The 5,554-nt window shown below is 36.2% G+C and overlaps 1 long non-coding RNA gene across 2 annotated transcripts; it reads right to left on the bottom strand.

The window, feature by feature from the left end:
• Window positions 1-336: 336 nt before the first annotated feature.
• LOC307007109 lies at window positions 337-2,169 on the bottom strand. Of its 2 annotated transcripts, XR_013799585.1 has the most exons (5): window positions 2,046-2,168; window positions 1,573-1,818; window positions 1,298-1,358; window positions 920-1,025; window positions 337-579 (listed from the first exon to the last, which is right to left on the bottom strand). It is a non-coding gene; the product is annotated as an uncharacterized lncRNA (long non-coding RNA). The 2 variants fall into 2 exon arrangements; XR_013799584.1 differs by having other exon boundaries at window positions 339-579; window positions 1,573-2,169.
• Between the last annotated feature and the right edge of the window lie 3,385 nt (window positions 2,170-5,554).

Genomic DNA, 5,554 nt, shown 5'->3' with positions numbered 1-5,554 from the left:
TGTCTTAGGCCATCAATGTGCACTTACGATGGGGAATTTTTTAATTTGGACTTTTCTCTGCATGCTATTAGAGACATCTCTGCATGCTTTTGGAGACAGTGCCTATATACCTGCATTATATGACTGACAGACAAGAACGGTTTGACCTAAATTTATCAAAATTTAAACTACTGTGGAGACGAAGACACCTACATCTTAGATGCACTTCAGGTAAGCTAAAACACTGGTTCCCAAACCTGTCCTGAAGGACCCACAACACTGCACGTTTTCTTTGTCTCCCTAATCAAACACACCTGATTACACTCATCAGCTCATTAACCCATGTGATAATGAGCTGATGAGTTGAATCAGGTGTGTTTGATTAGGGAGACAAAGAAAACGTGCAGTGTTGTGGGTCTTTCAGGACAGGTTTGGGAACCACTGAGCTAAAACATACCAAAATTTAATTTCAAAGTGAACTATCCCTTTAAACTTTACATGGATTTTCAGTTGTTCATACAGGAACTTCAGCAGTCTTGGAGGAATGTGTAGACGTTTGGTTTCCTTCATCTCAGCCTTTTCGACCTTCATTCAGGATTTCTGCACAGGAAAGTTGCATATGAAGAAAAAAAAAATATGTTTTTAGCTACACATGAAATTAAATGAAGGAAATTGAACTACAAAGTATCATGCAGACCAGGTTGAGGTTGAAAAACAATCGTACAGTATTTTACGTTCGTTAAATTATCAACTGCCATCCCTAATTCTTTAAAATTCAAACACTGTATTAAATGCTACGACTTCTGTTTACAGTGGACTCCAATTGCATGTTATGTTAGCTTGTCTGCTCAACTATACCTTATGTTTCATTATTTTCAATTATAAACAGTAACACAACAACATGCTCTATAAATAATTTCATTAAAAATGTGTTGCTTACCTTTATGAACTCCAGGATAAGTGCCATTTTGTAGCTCACTGCCTCAATAGGGTAGGTGATGTGGTCAATAACTTATTGAATGACAGCAATCCTGAAATCCCATCACCTTAAACAAGATATTACAAAAAATGAAAAACATTACACGACCACTTCAGAAAAACCACTCCAAAAACAGTTGTTTAAATCTTCCTAATACAATGTTTTTCTACTGACCTATAGGCTAAGCGTAAAAATCTTTGAAGGGGGTAACTGTTATTCAGCAACCAACTTTTTCTATAAACATTTTTCCTCAGACTTTAAATTTAAATGTGTTTTGCCAATATTGAGTACTCATAATGATTAATAATAATAAAAATACTAATAAAACAAAATACAAACCCATAAGCATGCAGGGTGGTGCTTGGGATGCACAGTAACTTAACGTTACATCAGCAAAGTCCTGTCAATAGATAAGAAAACAACAGAAACTATGAAACAAACTATAATAAAGTATAATAGCAGTCATGTTAAATGTAAATTATTCTGTCAAGGTCATTATTAGGGGTTTAAAGTCATATAATATGTGTCGTGTGTGTATAACGTTAATGTATGTGTGTCGTCTAAAACAAAAACAAGACAATAAAAAGTCTAACGTAAACATAACATTAACATACCTCATTTGGCAGAAAATGTGGTGTTTTCCTTGATCCAACTGTAACGTTACTGCATCTTCACACACAGTCTTCACGTTGTATCTTCATGCCTTTTAAATAAAGTCTTCAATGGCCTTTCCTTTTCTCGACGATTCATCAGGTAGCTTTTGTTTGAAGCCATTAAACTGCTCCAAAAACACGAGTAACGTTACTGCCCTTCATCCTGGTTAACGGGTGCGCTCGGCACGAAATAAACTGCATCACCGACTAAATAAAAGCCAATAAACCAGTTACAACGAGGACACTATAACACATACAACCAGGGGAACTTCCACGAGTGTGAAATAAAATATTTCAATGTGTGACGATAAGCATAACATGATAAACACGACGGCTCCGACATTCATTTGCCTAACAAGCCGGATGGCAACTAAATAACGTTACGTAAACAGCTTATTTGACATTTAGCTAAATATAATTTTAGTTTTTTTTACCACAGAAGTGTCAGAATAACTTCCACACATCCGAAATCCGACTTTAAAAAGCAACTTTGGCCGCGGTCATCTGCGTGTGTAATGGCGGTTGCGTCTCAAACTTTTCGCGCCGATCAGGTTCTAGTTCCCAGAATGCAACGCGTAATTCAAAATACGGGTAAAGTCCTGTAAAAGACAAATACGGAAAATTCCTTCAAATTAATATGGTACATTGTACCGTATTTTTACGGAATTTTTTTACAGTGTAGCAGAAGTTTTATTTCGAAATGTATAGTCTTGGGTTAGGGATTTTTCAGAACAACATGATGACTTTTGGTTTTGAAAAGCCACCATAAGAACACCTCTGTGGTTAGGAAAGACTGTTAAGAGGAAATGGGACAGGAACTGGAAATGCATGAAGCCAGAGAGTGAAAGAGAGAGACATGAGTAAAGATTAATTGGCTCTGAAAGATGTTCCTAACAACACTACGGAAGACTGTGTAGAATTTCAATGAGAGTCAGCAGGAGGGAAATGCGTGTTTGTGAGAGCGGTTTCCTGTAGGACCCAGGAGCTGTTTGCCCTTTTACATTTATTTTCTATTTACCAAGGCAGTATCATTGCAAAAGAGGGCAATTATCTCAACAGCCAGAGTCCTCAAACACACTTGTTTAACTAGCTCACAAACAGAACACCCATAGCTATCGGGAGGCTGCACACTTACAGTGGAGAATACCTCCTTTTATTTTTACTGTAATTATTTTTTTTTTAATGTACTTAATTTTTCTGTTTCTTCATTGATTTGCAGTGTTGCTCTTTACTTTGTCAAATGAAATACTTTCATCTGATCTATACATTTGAGGGAGAAGCCAAAAACAGTGTTAAGCCGTCTAAAACGTTGTGAGCTTGTCCGAGTTTCGAACACTTCCAGGTATAAAATGCATTCGACCGGATTGCTTTCGTAGTTTATACACGCATATGGTCGTATGAGTTCGAACAGCCATAAAAGGCCGTCTACTCTCCGCTTACTGACCTAATGCATAAACATTATGGGAAGCGTGTTAGCCAGACAGGATTTAAACTTTGTCGCCTGAAGACGTTTTATCTCAAAACGTTGTAGACCCCGTTTACTCCCTAAAAATTTGCATCGTACACTTGTGATCTGAAGGATTTAATACCAAGTTAGTTTGGTACTAACAGTGCCAAAATGAGACAAAGTAGCTGTCAATATTGTGCCTAAAATGTAAGTTACTCAATATGAATTTCTTGTTTATTGAACTGTTGTATAAAAGCAATTTCTCACACTCACACACACGCGCACACACACACACACAGACCCGGTTTACACCTGGTATTAAGGTGTGTTTTGGTCGATGGATCACAAGTGGACGATGCTAAATACAAGTGTAAACGGGGGCTAAAACTATTTGAGCTTGTCCACTTTCGACCACTTCCAGAGGTAGTCCAAATGACCGTATATGACACATAATGACAAGTATGACAAAATGAGACATATGACCAGATTGCTTTCGTACACTGTAAAAACAAATGAAATTTACGGTAAAAAAACGGCAGCTCTGCCTGCGGTTGCCAGACATTTACCGTAAAACATATGGTAGCAACATTTTAGGTTTTACAGACTTAAATTAAATTTACTGTAAATAATGTATTTCATTATCTTGTATGTATAATGTTAATATAACAACATATTGAAGTACTAATTTGTACCATTACACTGACAATCACACTAGTGATAAGAGTCACATGATGGGTCAATGCTCATCACAAGCAACGTTTCCACAAGCTGAGAAAGTTAATAATATACAAAAGCTGCACAGTGTCATTTACCACCATCATGGTAACACACGTGAAATTTACAAAAAATACAATAAACATTAATTTAACAACATTAAATGTAACATAAAACTAATGTACATAACTGATTAGAAAAAAATAAGAACAAACGGTTATTTCAACAAAAATACATCAAATGTTAAGTGTCACATTAATTTAACGGTAATTTACTGTAAAAATGACATTAAATGTATGGTTAGATCAATCACAGTTATTCACCATATATAGTACGGAAACTTTGTTATAGTAAACAATTAACAGTTTTTCACCGTAGCATTTTTACAGTCTTTTACAGTTAAAATCACGATCATGTAAACACTCGTGTGGTCAAATGCATTCAAACAGCCACAAAAGACCGCTACTCTCCGTTTTGTTCATGAACGAATCATTGTTTGAACGAATCGAATGAATGATTCAATAACTAATTTATACAGTATCTTGGCTCCACCTACTGATGTAGGCCTATGTATGTAACCTTTAGAAAGCGACACTGCAGATCCCCACTACTAATAATAATACACAGACTGATAGGCTATTAAAATAATTAGCTTAGACATGCTATTAAAGTAATAGGCTTAGCAATATGCTCGTGTCAGACTGATTGAAATCAATTCTGAGGCAATCCATTAATTATTGGATGGATTCATAAGCATGCTGGGGTGTGAAACAGGCCAGTTATGCTCACTGTAGTTGGTTAATAATGAAAGTTGAAGTGCAGGTGTCAGCAGAACGGCGGTGAGAAAGAGAATAGGGGAATGCAGAAAGAAAGAGAAAGATGGCAATTATCTGAGGTTAGCCTGGTGCGTCTGGTTTTGTTCGTGTTTACAGTGCTGTGTTCTGAACACTAACGAGACAGACAACACTCGTTAATAATAAATTGGGCAGGAGGTGACAGAGAGGGACAGAAAGAGAGAAGAGAAGAAGAGAAAGTGAAGGTGGGAGTTTTTTGAATGATCTCTTAAATTAGATGCATTAATTAAAACACCTTAGACACCCACGTACATACAAAAACCTACCCAGAGAGTTCAGACGCTATGATAACTAAATTATTATATTTAGATCAAATGCAGCTGTGCTGATTCAGTTCAGATTATGATGGCTATACCAGTAATTGTATATGCTTGACATTACCCTTTCAGACATGCATTTTGATTAACCACCATAAACAATCTCAAACTATACACATCAATTTTTACCTCCGACTTCCATTATAAAACGCTTTATGGTTTACTCAAAAACATTCTCTTCCTTCAAAATCAATATAAGGCTTCAAATGAAACACAAAACCCAGCAAATGCACAGACTATTGCACTGCCCATTACACACCAGTGAGATCACTGACTGATAGACACAATCATGAAACAGCTCAGATTTGGCTGGACTCTCTGCCTGGCTCCCCTTGTTGTCATTTATCTTGAAATTCTGGATTTTTTTTGCTGCTGCTTACTGTTCGTGCATGGCAAGAAATGTTATTTGAGTCCAGGTTGTTATTTTTTCAGGACTTTCTGAATGAGGACATGCACATTTGTGCTTCATGAGGACATTTGTGTTTCATGAGGACATTTGTGTTTAGAAATGTTTGAATATTTGACAAGTTGGAGTGTGTGAAAATAGGTAAATAGTATTTAAAAAATACTGCATGTTTCTTTCTTTTTTTCAAAATGAAAAAAAATATATA

This window comes from Phoxinus phoxinus, assembly GCF_949152265.1.
Source record: "Phoxinus phoxinus genome assembly, chromosome: 11".
NCBI classification, from domain to species: Eukaryota; Metazoa; Chordata; class Actinopteri; order Cypriniformes; family Leuciscidae; genus Phoxinus; species Phoxinus phoxinus.
Note: the sequence above shows the minus strand (reverse complement) of the source record. Positions and strands in the feature narration are given on the sequence as shown.